Here is a 21163-nt window from a genome sequence, read left to right as displayed (position 1 = left end):
AGGAAATATGATGGTGATCCAGATGAAATAAAGCACTTGTCATGCACGTTATACTCAACAGACTATCTTTTAGAAACTGTATACACATCATCGTTTTGTACTCACTTTCAAAAATATTCAAAGTCATCAGTCTTTCAACATAAAATTTCATTAGAGTTCAAACCTTCAGAGCACACAACTATTCCCTTAATTTTTGACCATGTCCAATTTCAATGAGCTGATAAAATGAATAACTAAAATTGGTCTTAAAAGTCATTCTAATTGAAGCCAGATCTTAAGCAATGAATTCATTGCAAATACAAAGTAACAGACATTTTTTTTCCATTTTACTACAATGCACCATAAATCACATTATATAGACTATAACTTAATTACTGAAAGAGAAGTAATATCAAGGACTTAGCATAAAAACTAACAAACTTTGGGTTTAGCAAATAGGAATATACAGAATGAGTATTCCCATTAAAATATTTCACAAGGACAGACCTATGTATATCCTCATTGCACTATACCAGGGCCACGGATGCCCTGAAAAGCCATGGTTTCTGCACTTTTAGATTTCACAAACTGGTGAACTGACATTATTGAACATGAGATGGTGTTATATTTGACTTGGGAAGCGAAAATTATCCATAATGGCTTCCAAGTAGAAGCTACTCAGATACAGATTCCTGCAAGTTCTCCCGTTTCACTCCTTTGATTCCAGGCCATCACAGTCTCCTCCTTATAAATTCTACATTTCTTCATCAGATTATTTAATTTGGGGTTCTGGCAACTGAAACGCTCCAAATTGAAAAAGGATTGATACTATAAATTACATTTTATAAGTATGTATAATATTGTTGCAAAATAAATGTATTTTTTCTAGATTTTAATTTTTAAAATATATAGCTTTAAAACGTTTTCATAACTGCTGGTATAGTTTGTTAATTGACCTTTTTTAGAAGAATTGTCCAAGATCATGTCCTTACTATGTTTTTTAGTTTAAAAAAAATCTTTCCTTTAAAATAAAAGATTTAATATTGTATAAGGAAGATCTGAATATCTCAATGAACACATACTGATATTTCCCAAATGACCAAAACACACGATGCTATAAAATCATGCATGGGTATTCATTCCAAATGTAAAACAAATCAATAAATTTTAATGTAAGAGAGTATGAAAAGTTATCATGGTTTCAAATCTCATAACACATATTTTCTTTAAGAAACTTATCTTGCCCTAACCAGCTTGGCTCAGTGGATAGTATCAGCCTGATAACTGAAGGGTTCTAGGTTCAATTCCCATCAGGGGCAAATGCCCGGATTGCAATGCATATTTAATGCTTATGAGGGTTGTAATGATACTGGTGTTTCTCCTGAAATGTTTTTAAACCCTATAACCTTGTCAGTATCAGATAAAAGCACGCCAAGAAACAAGACAGCTCTCTCAGGCAATTCCATTTCACTAGAAAGCCATAAAAACAATTATCCATTACAGACTCTTTAAAAGGAGCTTCCAAACATCCAATTTGCTGATCCGGGCCTAAGACAGAATCCTGATGGCTCATGCTAAAGAATACAATAGCTTCAAACTGAGTAATGGTTGTTATCCTAAAGTCAGTGATCCAAATACAGAAGGATCCCAAGAGGTGGACACCTGTGTGTCTCCCAAACCTATTCAGGTGGGTCATCAGTATAAGTGGTTCACAGGGATGATTATGGAGGGTGCAGGTTCCCGACCTTCAGTTAATAGGACATTTTCAAGCTGTCTTGTTTGTTGGCATTTTTTACCTGATATCTTCTTTACCAATCAATCAACTCTCCTTTACTAATCAGACACATTTAATGCATCACACTGATTTTAGATCCTTGCCCATGTATAAGTCACTATTAGCACAAGATGAAAAGCATGTACAGGAACTAAAATCAATTTTAATATGAAAAGAGACCATTTAATTTCTCCAAGGCCTTCCGAGCACAGTGAGCTAGATAAAAACAACTTCTGGATCTCTACCCTCCAAAAGTCTAGACACGATACTCAGACTCAGAGAAAATTTTAACTTCCTATGAAACTTCTTTTGGGGTAAGAAAGTCTTCAAAACTAAATTGTAAATGATGTTTCCAATAAGGAAACACAAATCTCTATCTTTATACCTATAATTTCCTACCGTACTCCCAATGAAAAATTATCATTCATTTTCCTTTGATTAGAACGCATGCCTAATCAAAACCTCACTTATCTACTTGTTAATTCTGCATAGCTCAGAATTAAAAACCAGCCTCACTTTGATATTCCCAGTACTAAATACAAAGATTGAAAATGAGAGGTGTGCAAATGACTTCCCAAATTACCAGACAATGGAATATTCATTGGTAAGAAAAAAAACCTGTTTACCTTAGACTGCTAAAATTAGAAAGGCGCAAAGGAGGAGGGCAGGCCCGAGAGTATGGGAAAGTATTAACAATGTATAAGGATTAATTCTGGGGGAAGGGCACAATTACAATTATAATTATAATTACAATTATTATGAGCATAAAGTGTCCCAAGTCCCAGTTAATTGAAAATGACCAGAACCCAACTGTCACCCTGCAACGCATGGCTGAACCTCTCACTCAGGGGAAGTAAGATTTTGGTCCCTCACATACACTAATTCCTTTCTGTCCCAAGCAGATCCTGTGGGCCATTTGGGCAAGATGATGTCTTCTCATCAGGAGTCTTACTGTTCAAGGTCATATTTACAATCGAAAGTTAAGTCACATTTAACAAAACCATATCTACTAAATAAAATGTTAAAGACGTATCCACAATTTTTGTTCATAAGTTCATGGGATTGTTTCACGTTATATTTAAATACTTACTGAGCATCTATTATGTGCCCGGCACTGTTCTGAGAGCTGGAGTCTTTGGCAGTGAACAAAATAGATATAAGCCCTGTCCTCACAAAGCTGACATTCTGGATGAGGGAGACATGCGGCAAAAACAAGTAAACTATGTAGTAATATGGAGAAATGTACACTGGGAAGGGAAACAGGCAGTGTTAACAGAGTGAGAGGTAGTGGGGGTGGATCAGCATGGAGCAAGCTGTGGAAATCTTCGCAGAGGAATGTTTCAGGCTGGGGGACAGTACCGCATCTCAGAGGTGGAAGCATGACCCTGTGCAAGGATGGGTATGGAAGTCATGAACCTGGGTTAAAGCATCCAGTCCTCACTAGTGAGAAATATACTATGGAATACAGTAGATACAGATATGACAGACACCAACATAATGCTGAATGAAAAAAAGCAAGCCGCATGAGGATATATACAGCATACCATTTAAAGAGTCTTAAACATTAAAAACAGTATCACAAACTTAGCAATATATAAGTAGTGATTTATAAAGAGATAAAGAAATTTTATGTTTATGATCAACACCAATTCAGAAGAGCTACTTCTGGTGGGGGGTTAGATATAGTTGTGAAGGTCTTGGGGGAGATTAAGCAATTTAGGGTAATGCTTTATTTAAGTTGACTAGAAGCCCGGTGCATGAAATTTGTGCACGAGGGCAGGGGGGTCCTTCAGCCCCGCCTACACCCTCTCACAATCCAGGACCCTCCAGGGGATGTCCAACTGTCAGTTTAAGCCCTATCCCAATCTGGGACCACTGGTTCCTAACCACTTTGCCTGCCTGCCTGATTGCCCCTAACCACTGGCCTGCCTGCCAGATCACCCCTAACCACTCTGCCTGCCTACCTGATCACCCCAACTGCTTACCTGCCTATCTGATCACCCCTAACTGCTCGCCTGCCTGTCAGATGGCCCCCTAACTACTCTGCCTGGCTGAACGCCCCTAACTACTCGCCTGCCTGACTGATTGCCCCTAACCACTCGCTTCATCTGGAAGGACATCAGGAATGATATCCGGAAGGTAGTTCAGCTGTCCTGTCTAATTAGCATAGATGTTGGATATACAGCTAGTCATTATACTATTATTCTACCTTTTTCTGTATCAGAAATACTTTGCACTATTGTTTAAAAAAGAATTCTCAACCCTATCTCAGCATCCTCTGGTTTCTTACTTAACCATCTATGGGTCATTCTGGTGTCTATCTTTGAGTAAAAGACAAGACAGAACCAATATTTCTGTTCTACTTCAATCAAGAATATTTTACCACTGCTAGCATTACTTCTGCTATCATGAGGAAAAAGGGAGCAAATTAAAAGAATAAAAAAGCTGTCAGCCATTCTCCGGCACTCTGAAACTACACATTAGAGCCTTCTATGGTTTGCACAAAAGAAAATACGGCAAATCTATGCTTAGCATTTTAAATTAAGCTGCCTGTCACAATTTTAAATACAGCCGCTTTTCTACACAGGAAGTGGGTATTTTTAGAAATGTCACCTTTGCTTCTCACTGTATTTTAGAAAAAGAGAATACCGTGGATAAAACATTTGTTTCATACCTCACCTGTGCTTCCGGTTTTCCCATGAGCATCCAGGCCTCCCAGCTGTGCCCACCAGCTCTCCCACTTCCTTACTTTCCCTCTTACTCCTCCACCCGCAGCGTCTGCTCCATCCTCGGGATGAACTGGGTCAAGGGGTGAAAGGAAAGCTCGGAAGCAGAACTTGAGCACAAAAGGGGAACTTGGTACTATTCTCTGGGCTCCTCACTGGGAGGTCACCAGCATCATCGCAACTGAATGCAGAGTTGCATGCCAACCACAGTACCGCCAGGGTAGTCACCCTGGCCACGGCTCCTTCCTGAAAGACATTCTATCTCCCCTTTTCTCTTCTACTTTCCTCCTTGGCAGGTTCCCTTCACTCCCCCTTTCTCTAGGAACTAATATTCCATAGCTTTAAGGACCATCTTATTTTAATGACGGTCTTGATGTTGAAGCTGAACTTCTCTGGCTTGCAGACTCTTGCATGAAGGCTCCTGGACATCTCTCTTCGGATATCCACACAGGACCCTCAGGCTTAGCTCTGACCTCTATACCACCATCAGCAACCCCCATCACCCTGGGCCTCCTCAGGGGGTGCAAGCCCAGAGACAGTAAGTCGGTCCATACCCCTCCCCCTCACCTCCCAAACCCAACAGCCTCCAACTGCCATATCTAAACATTTTTCAAATCATTAATTCCCACCCATCTCTAGTACCACTTCTTTAGTTCAGACTACCCTTAATTTTGTAATACCACTACTGGCTACTGAGTACTTACTATGTGCAAAGGACTTACATAAAGGTTTGCTGAAAGAATTGGGTATATTGTCAAGTGTGGTTACTTTTATTTTATAGAAAAAGTGAAGTTTTAAGGTTAAGTATTTCCTACAAAATAGCCCTAATAACAAAGCTAGATTGCCTTGGAGTCAGAATTTATTAATGAGTTTACTGATTCATTCATTCACTCAACAATGACTCCATAACAGTAATTTTAACTACAATTGACATAGTGTCTCTTAAAAAAGTAATTTCCCCGAATTACTACAAGAGCTATAGTAACTTTCCTAAAAATCACACCTGACCCTGTCATCCAACGAGATGAAACTCTTCAATGGCCCCACATCACCCTCAGGATGACGTGGTTCTTGAGGCTCTGAACTCTGACATCACCTCCTCGAAGGCGCATCCCATCATCCTCAAAGCTCCTTTCCCTGTGGCCTTTGTGCCTGCGCTCAAACACCTCCAACACCTCCTCACTAACCTCCTCTAGACCCTTCTCCATCATAGGCTGACTCTAGATCATCTTTCAGGTCTTAGGTTGGACCTCTCCTCCCATGACCACACCCCCAGGTGTGTTAGGTGAGCTTCCCTTTTGCTCATTTAGTGCCCCAAGTCCTCTATCACAGCATATGTCATTGTGGATTGCAATTGCCAAGCAGGCGATTACTTATCTCTGGGAACTGGGTGACAGGGAGCCCCATGAGAGTAGGCAACGCTGCTGTTCACTTTGTCCACTGTGCTATCACCAACATCTGCACAGTGCTGCTGGCACTTAGTAAGTACTCAAGACATACTGCCTTATTATGAGAACACATGAAAACGCAGAAGGGTGGAAGCAGAGCATGAAAGAAATCAGATGTTCCTAATGGTTTACCATCTTAACTCCCTAAAAATACTCTATTAACATACACATCTCCATAGCTCAATCAGTACTTTCACATCACAGTACTTCTGTAGCAAGTAGAAAGAGGTTGCTCCGCACATGTCTATATGAATTTACGTCTCCAAGGGTTCAGTGACTTCTTTCAGTCAAGTCACAAGTAAATTCGTGCTTTTGAATATGTCTTTTTTGTGCGCCCATCAGATACTTAAAAGAAAAAGATGAGTTGGGACACAAAGTTCTGGATTCTGGTTAACTAGACTTGCAGTTGAATGTGGGCTGGGATCGAGGCAGCTGCACGTTTTGTAAGCACTGAAGCTTTTACTGTTTGGGAATATGCTCTAAGAAAAATATTATGAAGTTACCAATTCAAATTCAAGTACAAGCTTCATTAGTTTCATCTACGTGAGATAGTATAAGAAATTAAACAAGAAAGAGGAGGATGTATATCCTGAGTAAAAATAGTATCACAAGAAAAATAAGGTACAAGCAAGGGGAGGCAAGAGTAAAAGCTATTTACTAAGCAGTCAACATGGGTCCATTGTAAGGCAATGTACTAGGCCAGAGACACAAAGATGATTCAAGATGTGGTCCCTGCCCATTACTGCTTCCCATCGAGAACGGGTATCACACTTGCAGAGAAAGGATGCAGACAAGAAGGAGTTAAGCAGAAACCAGTTTGGCTCAGTGGATAGAGCGTTGGCCTGTGGACCAAAACGTCCCAGGTTCGATTCCGGTCAAGGGCACGTACCTTGGTTGCGGGCACATCCCCAGTAGGGTTGTGCAGGAGGCGGCTGATTGATGTTTCTCTCTCATCGATGTTTCTAACTCTCTATCCTCCTCTTTATAAAAAATCAATAAAATATATTTAAGAAAAAGGAGTTAATAAAATATTAAACATCCCCAAATGACAGTATCTAAAATAGCCCTCTATGCGCACAGTCACCGCGACTTGGTCCTGCTCCAGAGCACTCAGCCCTGTCGGAAATCGTCTTTGTTTATATGTTCGTTACCTGTGCCCTACTAAAAATACAGGATCCAGGAGAGCAGAGGCCTGGTTCGTCGTGCTCATTGCTGTAATCCTAGCACCAAGCAAGGTGCCAGGGCCATAAGCATTCCACAAACATTTGTGGAATGAGCTAGTAAGAGGAGAAAGCAATGAACAAAGAAACAGAACTTTACGAAAGTGCAAAGTAGCATGATTGACATGCTGTCATCAGCTGTCTGAGGATGGTTAAAATACTCCTGAGTCTTGCTGGCTCGCTCTACCAAGACAGGGGCACTCAGTCAGAAAAGCTTCCTCAGACCCTGTATTGCAACTGTCGCACCAAGGACCAGAAGCTCCCTCTGGAATCATCCTAGAATCCTAAGAAATTTAATTGCAAACTACAAGTGACTTTGGTTTTGTCTTGTGGCCCTTATATAGGGCTTATGTGAGATGTGTTACCTTCTTGAATATGAGTGTGGGGGAACGTGCTAACAGGTTTTATAATGCAATATGACCATTTATCCTTTATCATCACTAAAAATAATAACATCTATAAAGAAAACAATGCTTCTAATCATTTTAAGTTTCATGAATAGAAGTTAAGAACTTCCTAATATCTTGAGAACATCTATAAGGTCTGAATGGCTCAGTCTGATCCAATCAGCAGAGTCCCATTACTCACCGAGCAGCCCTTCTTCACCATCTGATTGTCCCCGTTTTACTATCATCAATCATAAGAAAACTCACTCCAACTGAAGATGTATGGAGAATCATGTATTTTCACTCAGATTCTCATTTAATGCTCCCGACCTTTCTGCTACATAATTACTATCATTCCTATTTAAAAGATAATAAAGCTATCCCTTAATCCTACTTCCTTTACCTTTAAAATTTTACAAAATTTCCCAGGACCACAAAAGTGATAAGGAGTGAACCAGCCAGAATGAAACCAGGTGTTCTCAATCTAAGTTCAGGACTCGTTCCTACATCAAGACTGATTCCTATATGCTAAACATTCTCTCAAAAATTAGTCCTCCTTACTCACAGATTATCTTTCCAGAATAGATGTATACCAGACAATAGCCAGTAAGCTGAAAAGTCATTAAGATAAGATCCCTTAGACCAGTGTTTTTCAACCTTTTTTGGGCAAAGGCACACTTGTTTCATGAAAAAAATCACGAGGCACACCACCATTAGAAAATGTTAAAAAATTTAACTCTGTGCCTATATTGACTATATATAAAGTAATTCTCTTGAATAGGAATCAAATAAACACAAAGAAAGTATTTTATAATTACTTTATTATGAAATATTAAGTAAACAAAATAGTGAAAAATTATAAAATTCTTGTCTTGTCTGCACCTACGGCACACCAGGCAACATCTCGCGGCACACTAGTGTGCCGCGGAACAGCGGTTGAAAAACGCTGCCTTAGACAGCACATCTCAAAATTTGGTCCAAGGACCACTTGTATAAAAATGTCTTGACCTAACTCCAGGCCTATTAAATGAGAACTGTAGTTGGATTCCTAGAAATGGCTGTTTAATAATTCCCCAGGTGATTTTGTTGATTATGGAAATTTGAAAACTACTGTGGTTAATTCTTTGCAAACCTCTATTTTTGTTATTTAGAGATTCAAAATCTGTATTCTCATTAAGTAAGGATCACCTTTTGGATTATGGAGCTTGTGATGGAATGTCATAAGTGAGAATTTATCTTTGTAGTTTCACAGTTCCTTCAAATATGTCCCACGGTATAAGCAAAGTAGGTAAACAACATTACCGGCTGAAATGAGAAAACATCCATTATGGGCGTACTCTCATTACACACTGCTCCAGATGTCTTTGACTACATAGGTCTCATTTCAACCTTGAGGTTAGCATCATCATTACCACTTCACAGCTGGGGGACCTTGTCCTAGCTGAAGGTTAGCAGATGTTTCCATCTATATCTTCTCTAACTCACATTTTCTTTACCCTACAAAACAGCTCCTCCCCATGAATTACTGCTACCTAGACTTCAAAAATCAAGGAGGAAAACTTCCCAAATGTCTTGAGCAGACAAACTAGCCAATCTCTAATTTTCCAACCCTATACTTAGTCCACTAGGAGTATTCCTCTTACAGTTAATAAAAGTCATCACCTAACAGTACAGAGTCATGGGACAAAATAGACAAAAATCAAGAATTCTCTAAACACAATTCCCAAAACTCTCCATTACCTCTGTATTGTGAGCGACTCTAGATAAAAGTCACATAAAAACAAGCAATTCACAGGCCCAACCTTAAGCACATAGACTCCCTAACTGAACTCTAGGAGTACAATTCTGGTTAGCACCACCTCAGGATTACAAAGTTATTTTCCTCAGTTGCATAAATAAAGGGAAAGCAAGACTGGATTCAAGTAAATCTAAGAGCAGTTGAAACCATGTGCTTATCAGTAACATAACCCATCGCCCCCTATGCCCAGAGAATCTGCATGAGATCTGTGAACTGACTGGTTAGCTCTCTCTTGCTGAGGACAAAGGAAGGGTTCAGAATTCAGAACATAGCCAAGAGAAACTTAACTGCTTCTATCTCCGGGAGCCCTGTACCCCCACACCTCCCAAACTATCCCAGACTTGGGAATATTTTGACTCTTAATCCCGAGTTTAGCTCGGTCACACGCTGTGGTGTCTGCTGCCCTTTGGGGCATGCTGGGACACGTGTGTGATGCCGTGGACAGCTGGGACCTCAAGGTCAGACTGTGCTCAGGGAGGTCAGGCCTCTGTGAAGGGACTCTGCATTCAAGTTTAAATTAGGAAATATATGACTCCAGGCTGTTTTAGTTCATTAAAACTAAGTATTCACACACAGCAGTGAGAGGTACACAACTATCATTAGAGATTTTAATTTTGCTCAGCTTTCCTGTTTCACCACCGCCCTTGGATGTGTGTGCGAGAGGACAATGATGAAAAGTGCAGGCAGTAAGTATGGGGGGCAGGAGGGCTGGATTACAAGGCTTCAAATGACCATCATCGCTAAGGTCATGACTGTTCGCCAGTGCTATTCAGGACTGAAAGAAAAGATTCCCCATTAAAAATAATAGTGCGGATACATAGTGCATACACGAAAAGGCTTTCCCAGGACTTATTGCCACATGAAAAAGAAAATGGCTAGTATTTCAACTAGAGGTCAATTCATGTAAAATATTATGTTCCCATCTATGAATCTATTCATATACAAACTAAAGCTACTGCTATTTATAGGTACTTATGCTCAGTGTTTTGCATGTTTCATAATCATTTTGTCCTCAGAGCCTTCAGATTTAAGCATTATGGCCATTTAATAAATACGCAAACAGACTCAAGGAAGTTAGGAGTCTTGACCCATGCCACATAGCTATTAAATAGTGAGACTGGGAGCTCCACTTGGGTCTGATTCCAAGATTCACAACAATACATTATACATTCAGAGAGGTAGTTTTAATAAGGATATTTGCCAAAAAATATTAACAGTTGCTGTCTCTAGATGATGAGAGTTCTTTTTGTTTTATAGTATTATTAGACTATATTTGAGAACAGGCATGCATTATTTTTAATATCTGAAATAATGAGAGTGTTTTAATCGGAAGCATAAATAAGAGTAAGAATGAAAATATCTCCAGCTTCTGCATATCTTATCTCCTACTCCAAACAGTCCCACGTAATTTGCAATCTTCAACTAAATATGACCACAAAAAAATATGTGATGATTTGCCAAGTATCAATCACTGAAAAGAAAACCATAACATTCAATACCTGGAAATTTTTGGATACCCATTAACAAAAACCAACCATTTCCAGACTCTTATTCTTTTAATACATCCTACCTTCTCACCAGATAAATATTTTTCTTCCCTACTCAACTACTTTTAATGGCTCCCCACTATAGAGGAAATGTCAAAATATCCTTTAGTTTCATATACCACAGTAGAAAAAGCTTCCACAACCAGATTCCCTCCTCAGTCTCATCTGCTACTCCCCATGGGAAAGGCTGCATTCCAGCCACATTGAGGCCTCTGGACTTTTGGAATGACTAATCTCCATCAAAGTCTAACCATCTTCCAAGGAACACAATGGAAAAGCAAGATGGAAAATGAAGATCACTCAATAGATTTTTCCTATAAAGGAATGCACATAAGAAATATAATTAATAATAGATGGACTGGGCCATGTAAATAAGCAATGAACATTATAAAGCATTTCTGAAAAAATATGCACAGCCAAATGACAAATCATATTTCACAAAATCCATGAATCCATTAATTGCAAGTGCTAACATGCACTCTTGTGCAATTACCCCTAACTTGCCCTTCCTTGCAGGCCTGGTCAACCCTAACTGCCCTCCCCTGCAGCCCTGGTCCCCCCAGTTGCTCTCCCCTGCAGGCCTGGGTCCTCACAACTGCCCTCCCCTGCAGCCCAATTGCCCCTAACTACCCTCCCCTGAAGCCCTGGTCCCCCCAACCGCTCTCCCCTGCAGTCCTGGGTTCCCCCGCCAACTGCCCTTCCCTGCAGGCCCAGTCACTGCCAAGTTTCCTTCTCTGCCAGTCTGGTCAGGCTTGATTGCCCCCAACTGCCCTCCCTTGCAGGCCTGGTTCCTCCCAACTGCCCTCTCCTGCTGGCCATCTTGTGGTGGCCATCTTGTGTCCATATAGGGGCAGCCATCTTGGGTGTTGGAGTGATGGTTAATTTACATATTACTCTTTTATTTGATAGGATAGAGGCCTGGTGCACGGATGGAGGCTGGCTGGTTTGCCCTGAAGGATGTCCTGGATTAGGGTGGGGGTTCCCTTGGGGGATGGGGTAGCCTGGGCGAGGGAGGGGCTTATGGTCATTTGCACGCTGGCCACACCCCAAGGCAACCCAAGCGGAGGCCCTGGTATCTGGGACTTATTTATCTTCTGTAATTGAAACTTTGTAGCCTTAAGCAGAGGTCAAGGCAGGCCAGGGTTTGTGGAAAGCTTGGTTTCCTCCATCACTGGGGGCAATCCAAGCCTCCTGCTCTCTCCAGCTCCATGGCTGACACCATTTTTGTTGGGATTTACTTAATCTTCTATAATTAAAACTTTGTAGCATTGAGCTTGGCTTCCTCCATTGCTGAGGAAAACCAAGCCTTCTGCTCTCTCTGTGGCCACAGCCATCTTGGTTAGGTTAATTTGCATACTCACTCCTGACTGGCTTGTGGGCGTGGCTTGTAGATGTAGCAGAGTGGTGATTAATTTGCATATTAATCTTTTATTAGATAGGATTTTTTAAAGAATTATTTTAGATTTATTTAGTTTTATTCTCTTTTTGTTGCTAGTAATCCTCACCTGAGGATATGTTTTCCATTGCTTTTCAGAGAGAGTAAAAGGAAAGGAGGCTGAGGGAGAGAGACAGAGAAAGACTGATGTGAGAGAAACACATAGATTGGTTGCCTCCTACACATATCTCAACTGAGGGTGGGTAGCAAACCCACAACCCAGGTATGTGCCCTGATCAGGAATTCAACAATGACCTGCTGATTCATAGGTCAACACTCAACCACTGAGCCACACCAACCCAGCCAATTCTCTAATTTTTGATGCACATTCCCAATCAACGAATTAAATTGGCAGCTTTCTTTCTGCCACATGGCTGTGAGCAACTGTAAGACATATTCCAATTTCAGAGATGTTAAAATGTGTGTGTGTGGGGGGGGGGGGGGGGGGGGAGAAAGGTTATTTTAAAAATAATGGAAGTTGTTAAAAAGCTTTTTAAAACACACACACACACACAAGAAAACTATTTGAGAATATAAACACTATATATCCTATATAATAAAAGGCTGATATGCAAATTGACTGAACAGTGGAAGGACTGGTTGCTATGATATTGCTATGATTGACCACCAGGGGGCAGATGCTCCACGCAGGAGTTGCCCCCTGGTGGTCAGTGAGCTCCCACAGGGGGAGCACCACTCAGCCAGTAAAGCCCTGAGCTGGGCTCACTGCTGGTGAGTGTAGCAGCAGTGATGGGAGACTCTCCGGCCTCCCACTGTCCACTTAGGCCTGAAGAGGGCTCACAGACTGCCAGAGGGCGCAGGCCAGACTGAAGGACTCCTCCTACCCCCAGTGCATGAATCTCATGCACTGGGGCCTCTAGCATAAAAATAACCAAAAAAGAGAAATCTACAACAAATATTTTTTTTTTACTTTTTTAGTTCAACATCAAGGTCAATATCATCACCTAGCTCTAATCTATTTTCAGCTTTTGTCACACTCCAGTCTGATCCCTCCTCTTCTGAGTAGTCCCTCTATACTGGTGTCCATGGCACCAATTACAGCTGGCAGGAAAGGAAGCGGGCAGCCTGCAGAGCTCCCTTCAAAAAAGCAATTCTCTTTTCCTCTCGGTACCTGAAGCATTCTCTTCTCTGATTTGGCAAAACCTGCAGAACCTACCTAATTTGAGCTCGTAATGGAAAGGATGGTGCCATTAAAAATAATGACTACATTCATAAGTCCAGTAATTCTCATTTTTAAAATAAAGCAGCAGTGCTTTTAAAGCCTTTTCAAATATTTGTTTTGTTTTTGTTTGTTTGTTTTGGTGTGTGTGGTTTTCCTTTTTTTTTTTTTTTTTTTTGTAGTGAACGGTAAGCCACTTACAGGCCTCATTTCTTATTCATGTCCTTAAATATTTACTCAACACTGTGTTTAGACCTGGACTTGGTTTGGGGGTGAAACTCCAAGAGAAACATGTTCCTACTCACATCAAGAAATCTGTGCAACTGAGAGGAAAACAGAGACATGAGACAGGTTAAATACTGTGTTTTGTTTTCTAGATCTAATATAGGCCTTTCTGCTTCTTTTGCTTTTTTTTTTTTTTTTTTTTTTTAAGTTTGTAAGAAAGGGCTATAAGAACAATTTATCAAAATGTCAGCAATCTAAAAATTAAGTTGTCAGCTTTTTCTCTGCATTGTAAATTACGAAAGAATTAGGGGCTTGGTGCTAATAGAAGCTTACAATTCTAAAGTGTGCAATTTAACCAATCATTGCCAGCCAGGTCTAAAAATGCAGCTAGCGAAGCCATTTCAACCCAGTGTTCTGCAGTTCTGGTACCTAATTTCAACTTCTCTTTTTTATGCCATTCTTCCCATTCCCACCCCTCTCCCCCCTTCCCTTTGCTTTGGAAATGTGTTCTGGAAAAGCTACACAGTTAAATACGAACTCCCAAAGCTCCATACATAAAACCCTTACATGAAAAATGACAGTCATCTTACCAAGGAGGCACAGAAAATCCACTGAAAGCTGCAGCTCTTCTGTGGTTCCTCCTCTGTGCTTCCATCACATTGAGTTCAGAAACCAAAGCATAAAATGTACCTCATAGTTTCAGAAACTTCAGACATCCTCTTTTAATCTATCCATTCCTAATCTGGATGAAAAGTATCTGTGATCATCTCTGCACTCGAATTCTAAGTAAGGAATAATAAGATGCTAAATTTTAAAACATTTTGCAAATAAAACACAAAAAGTAAATAGAAATGAAAGACCCCAAATCACTGCAGATATCCTCTAAACTTGTGAAATCTGCAGCTTTCCCCACTTTTACACAATTGCCAACTGCAATCATAGCACTTAAAAAGAAGTCAGAAAGAACACTGCCTACCCACAAAATAAACGATCATGACAAGCACTTAAAAAAGACAACACCAACAATCGAAACCAAGAATTTAGCAAGGATGCTATTTTGGTTCAAAGACTTATAAGAAATATATTGCCCCTATGCATAAAAACATGTATAGATTCATTCTTGTTTGCTAAGAAAAATTTTAAATAGCATTTAAAACAATACAGCATTTTCATAAAAAAGGGAATAGTTAAGTATTTCTACCATTGCACCAAAAAAACAAACAAACAAACAAAAAAAACCCTCTTCTTCCTTTATCTATGAAACGCATTTTCCCATTCATTCGTGTCTACCTTACAATTCTCTAAACAATACCTTATAGCGTGGTCAACTTGAGAAAGGAGAGACTCACTCATTTATCAGGCAAAGTTAAAAGCCAGCAAGAAGCTTCAGACCATCTGGTTTTGCCTGCCCCACCCTGGTTTCCTTTGAGCCATAGTGATGTCACAACACTGGGCAGGGCGATGACTTCACTGCTCCAGTCTTTTGCTTGTGAGCACATAATTCTTTGCAGCCAAGGCAAATCAAATGACAGCAGAACCCTCCAGGAGCGTCTGATGTATTCCAACAAATGAGCACTTAGCTAGCCTTCTGAGAGAAATCCATGCAGCAATGGCACCATTAAAGATCTCTCTAAATGAGGTGGTGCTAGAGATAAATTGACTCATGGTTTTCAATGTAAGTCTATAATTTCTATAGTAAGTCATAGCAAAGCTGACATTCAGAGGAAAACTGTGGTTGGATACTTGGAAGAAACTATGGAAACTAAAAGATGACCTAGGTAGTAGAATATTTGAGGAACCTCTCTCCACAGCGGAGTCAAATTTTCACAGAAAAGAAACGTAATTATTTTTCCAGGCCATTCTTGGAGTCCTATTTTACTGGCAAGGATATGAATTCTAATTTGTGAATGTGAAGACTTTTTTAAAGCACTAACTTAAAACATAAATATTTATTTTACAGCATGTAGGAAAATCTCTTGGACAGCATGTTCTGACATATTTAAGCCAACAGACTTAACCCAATCCTGAAAGATTCCCAAAATAATGACAATACCATATTTCTCAGTACATAAAGGGTTGCCTCTTCAACCTGGGTGGCCCCTCAATACATCTGAGCAAACAATTTCAAAAAGCCAATGTACATGTAAAATAGCATCTAATCAAGTAAAATAAATAAATAAATAAATAAAAATCCCTGATCTCTTATTGTGAAACAATTCAAAGTTGGCCAAAGTCCAAACACTGTACAAGAAAAAGAGCTTTTAACCTAAATTGCTTTTATGTAGAAGAATTCACTTAAACATTAAAGATAAATATTTCAGAGACACTGACCTTTGACCTGTACCTTCACCTAAAAGGGATTTACAAATTAAAGTGGTACTCCTCTTGCTATTGATACATCATTCAAAAAAACCCCCCAAAAACCCACATTTTCTAGTTTGCAAATAAATTTATTTGCCTGAAGTATAAACTTCATGCAGTAACTTGTGCATTTTACATTTCCCTTTTCTAAAACATCAGAAAATGATAATGCAAATGAGATGGTATTTAGTATTCTGTTTTATTTTTATCAATGCCTTCTAAAATTAACAGTCATGCTTCTCAATTTAGAATGCATTACTTCTCACAATAACTTTGTAAATCCAACTACAGTATTAAAAGTTTGATGCCAAAATTAACATGGTTTTTTTTAAAACAAAAAAACCTTGTCTCAGCCAAGACATAAATCACCACCTTCCATTCCCCTGAGCTCCCTCAAGTTTGATGGTGCTCTCTTTTCTTAATGGGGCATTGCTGCTTAATTTGCTGTAATTGATGCTACGTCCAGGGTTTCCAGATATAAGTAGAGTCTAACCTTTTTAGTTTCCTTAAGACTTTAAAAAGAAACCAGTGTAAAATTTAAAAAGAGTGTTTTTAACACTTGGTGTGATGCCTCTTCCACTGGGAAAGTTAACACTAGCAAGGAAAACTCCAATGCACCTGGTCTCCTCAGGGAGCCTAGAAATGGGTCCCCAAAAAGGACAGGCAGGAAATCTGCAAAAGCAATTCCACAAGGCGAATGTTAAAAGAAAGAAGAAAGGAAAAAAAAAGGGGGGAGGGGGTGAAACACCAACTTAAACACGTAATGGAAGCACTGCCTGAGCGGGACTGCCTGGCCCTCTCAGGGTTCCTCAGCCCAGCCTGCAGGCGTAATGAATAACACATGTTTTCTTTATCATCCTATTCTGCAACAATCTGAGTCCCAACTTCAACCCGGGACTTCAGCTGGAGGAGAAAACCCCTAGAAAACTTTAGATCCCTCCATAGAAAAAAACCGGAAAGGAAAGAAGGCTCCAGCCACTGCAAAGGACCACAGTTACAATGGACTAGGTAACCACACCCACCGCATTGCAGAAGCCATGAACTTGATGGGGGGGTTGGGGGGTGTGAAAGGGGGAGGCAGGAGGAGGGAGGGCGAGAAGTAGAGCCAGATGAGAGGGGAAATCCGAGAAAGCAAGCCCCCGCGGTGGGAGCCGGGAAACCCCCAGGAACCGGCTGAGCCCAGGACTCCAGCAGACAGACCCAAACCCGGCCGCCCCACCCCCGCCGGCCGCGCTCCCAGACACCCCTCCCTCCCGGCGGCTCGCAGGCCCGCGGGCGCCAGGTGAGCACCCCGCTCCCGGCCCCCGGGCCCCCCCGGCAGGCCAGCCTGGGCCTCCCCGCGCGGGGGGCCCCCCGCAGGTGCCCGGGTCCAGAGCTACGTCTTCAGGATGCTCTATCCTCACCCCTGTCGGCCGGGCTCCATCTGGGGGGGCCGCTGCCCCAGTTCGAGGAAGGAGACAAGTTACATAAAAGCGCCGGCTGCTCCGGAGGGGGATGCTTTGTGCGGGGCGCACCTCTCCCCAGAGCCGGCACCCGGGACCAGCCCGCAGCCCAGCCCGCCGCCCGCACCCACCGGGGCGGCGCCGCAGTGTCGCACCCCCGCCCCCCGGCCCCCGCGGGCCCTGCGCAGCCCGCCCGGCCCTCGCCCCCAACCCCCCAAGGGGGTAACTTAAAACATGGCGCCCCGATCGGGGGATTTGGGCAGATGGATGGAGACAGGACGCGGGCACCGAGTCGCCCTTTCCGGCGGAGAGGGTTCCCAGGGGGGAGCCCCCCGGGCGGGAGGCGGGCGCTCAGGCTCGGAGCGCCGGCCCAGCGAAGGCTGCAGCGCGGCGGAGGCGGCGGGCGGAGTGCGCGGCCCCGGGAGAGGGGTGGGCGCGCAGCGGGGCCCGGCGGGGGGCCCGGGGGCGGGCGGGGTCCGGGTCCGGCTCCGCAGGCTCCGGGCTCAGGCGATGATGCAGGCGAGCGGGCAGCGCGGGGGCCACGCGTCGGGGGCACAGCCGCGCGCGCGCCGCCCCCGGCCCCCGGTTCACCCCCCGCCCCCCGCCCACGGGAGACCCCGGCCACCCCGCGCCGGCGGGCGGAAAAGTTACCGTGGCTGCGCAGGGTCCGGGCGGCGGCGGCGGCGTGGGGACGGCGGGCGCGCGTCCTCCGGGCCGGGCGGTGCGCAGGGGCGCGGGCGGGCGCGGGGAGGGAGCCGCGGACGCGGGCTGCTCGCGGCTCCCCGCCCCCCGGTGCAGGGATCGGAGGCTCGGCCGGGCTGCGGCGGGGGCACACGCCCAGGAGCGCGCAGAGGAAACCAGCCTCCTCCTCCTCCCGGCTCCGATCCCGGCTGCGGGGGAGGAGGCGCGAGGCACCGCAATACTTCAGGACAGTTACTTGCTAGCAGCCTCCTCCGCCCTGGCGGGGGGACGACGCCTGGATACAGTTGCCAATAGCGTTAGGCTTTGGGTGTCCGCTTAGATGGTTCGCCAGGGCCCTCTCCCCGCGACTCAGCCCTCCCACACCCTGGCTCTGGGAGTGGGGGAGGGTGTGCCTGACCTCAGGTGAGTTATTTATTAACTTAGGGACTGCAGGGATATTCTTTTTTCTTTTTGAGTGTAATAATAATAATAATAATAATAATATCAATTCAAATTGTTAGCATCTTGCACACGTGGGCCCTCTAGAAATATTAATAGAGAAGACCTGAGTTAAAGGCGATGGAAGAGGGTTTTCTGCGGCCGCCTCCCTCCAGCTCCTCACTTCCCACCATACATGTTCAATACATGTTCACAGTTCTAAGCTTCCCAGACCAGCAGGAAGTCACTATGGATAAGCTTTACCCTGAAATGGAGAGGAGGGGCCTCATACTCTGATTTGCAGGCGAAAAATTATTCCTGGTTATCATCGCACATCTAAGTTCTAACCTAGTGACCCAGGCGTATTTATTACAATGTTGAAGGCCCTCTCCACGTATTCCTTCCTAATCACCCTTCCGAGAGCTCACCGATCATGTAGAAAGGGAAAATGGACTCACAAAAAGATTGCATTTATGGTTGAGCCAACAGTGCTATGCAGGTCATGACGCCGGTGGCAGAGATCAGCGGGTGTGTTCTGTCCCTGAGAGGTGGCCTGGGTTTCTAGGACTCAGAATGCAGCAATACAAAAGGAGAGGGGGCACCCCCCCCCCCCCCCCCCCCCCAGATTGGATGCGAGAGAAGGCTGGAAAATTTTGGTGTTACTCTGTTGCTATGGAGTTTATGGACCTGTTTTCTATAGATGTGCTCGCTTTGAGAAAAAAAAAAATTAGCAAGAAATGTGACGTATGTTATTGGAAAAATAATCTGTTGACACAGCAAAGACTAGAATGGATGGGCAAATACCCGGAGCTGATAGGAAGTGGCTAGGGCATTGTTCCAAGTAACCGGTAACCAGGGCCTGCAATGCCTTTTAAGTGACAGATAAAGGCAGTAGTTCAAATACTGGGGGATATATTTGGGGACCAGTGTATTAATTTCCTATCTGGGACACATGAGTGTTAGAGACACACATGCACATACTACATTTGTACTTTCATGGCTGCCTATGTTCATATAAGATCCGAAATGAAGGAGGGATTTATTTTCCTCTTTTGTGTGCACACTATGGCACACTCCTTTAAAAGTGGACTCTAACAAATTGTATTGTTTACAACAAACACAATTGGCATTGGCATTCGGGACACAGATGGTTTCATATTTTCATTCATTTTATTGCGGTATTTTTGCTATTTTTTTTTTAAATCGAGAGCATACTGTTTCTAATTCATGAACCAATCTTTCTCATGATGGAGAAAATTTTAGCAATAGCGTAGAAATGTCTTATTTGCTTGGGAGAAAATGTTAGAATCCTAAACATCATTTTTTTTTTTTTTTAAAGCTAGGCGTACCTAGCTAATTATCCTAGTATTCCATGAATTCAAAATTTGAAGTAAAATAAACATACTTCTTCCTAGTTTAGTAGTAAATCTGGGAATCAATGACTAAGAGACCCTTTGGGCTGGACCAGCACTTTCCACTGTTCTTAGTTTTTCCCAGCACAGAAATGGGAAAAAGAAATCTCAAACAAACTCCAGAGCAGCACATAGCTCTGTCAGTCCGTAACTTGCTTGCATTTCTGTAATAAGCACTCTTCCTTCCACCTGGTTAATAGCATGGTGGAGCCCACTTAGGCATCTCTGTCTCCCCACAGTGCCTCACTGGGTACATTGCAAGCCAAGCACTGAACATTTTCATGAATGGATAGTGAATATGAACTAAGTTTTCACTTGACCTTGAGCGTTCGGTTTCTAATGTATAAAATAAGTTACTATTTCCAAAACCCTTTATGTTTAAAAAAATACTAGGGTTCCATTCTGCACAGCAATAGAAATCATCATCGAAGCAAAAAGGCAACCAACCAAAAGGGAGAAGATACTTACAAACAATACCTCCATTGAGTTGCTTATATCCAAATATACAATATAAAGAACTTATACAACTCAACAACAAGATATAATCCAATTAAGAGTGGGCAGAGTATCTGCACAGACACTTTTCCCAAGAAGATGTACAAATGGCCAACAGAAATAGAAAAAGACTTCAACTTCACTAGCTACTAGGGAAATGCAAATCAAAACGGCAGCAAGATAGCACCTCACACCTGTTAAAATGACTATTATCAATAGGACAAAAATATGTGTTGGAGAGATTGTGGAGAAAAAGGAACCCTCAAACTCTGCTAGTGGGAATGTAAACTGGTACAGCCACCTTGAAAAACAGTATGGCAGTCCTCAAAAAGTTGAGACGAGAGCTACCATTGTGACCTAACAACCCCTCTTCTGGGTATCTACCTGAAATACTTGAAAACATTTATTAGTAAGGATGTATGTACCCCCTGTTCATTGCAGCATTATTCACTGTAGCCAAGACATGGAAACAACCTAAGTATCCTTTGATGGATGATTGGTAAAGAAGATGTGGTACATATATACAATGGAATATTACTCAGCCATCAGAATGGATGAAATTCGCCACTTGCAACAGCATGGGTGGGCCTTGAGAGTATCATACTAAGCAAAATAA

General features: G+C 42.6%; 1 protein-coding gene and 1 long non-coding RNA gene across 38 annotated transcripts in view; one reads left to right on the top strand and one right to left on the bottom strand.

Annotated features, from left to right (window-relative positions):
- Positions 1–21163, bottom strand: part of EPB41L3 (erythrocyte membrane protein band 4.1 like 3) — a 158114-nt gene that overhangs the window by 110313 nt on the left and 26638 nt on the right. The gene's annotated exons all lie outside the window — the stretch shown is intronic.
- Positions 239–20735, top strand: LOC118708386. Its single transcript, XR_004984559.1, has 3 exons — positions 239–251; positions 5261–5265; positions 20610–20735. It is a non-coding gene; the product is annotated as an uncharacterized LOC118708386 (long non-coding RNA).

Source organism: Pipistrellus kuhlii, unplaced genomic scaffold, assembly GCF_014108245.1.
Source record: "Pipistrellus kuhlii isolate mPipKuh1 unplaced genomic scaffold, mPipKuh1.p scaffold_m20_p_6, whole genome shotgun sequence".
NCBI classification, from domain to species: Eukaryota; Metazoa; Chordata; class Mammalia; order Chiroptera; family Vespertilionidae; genus Pipistrellus; species Pipistrellus kuhlii.
Note: the sequence above shows the minus strand (reverse complement) of the source record. Positions and strands in the feature narration are given on the sequence as shown.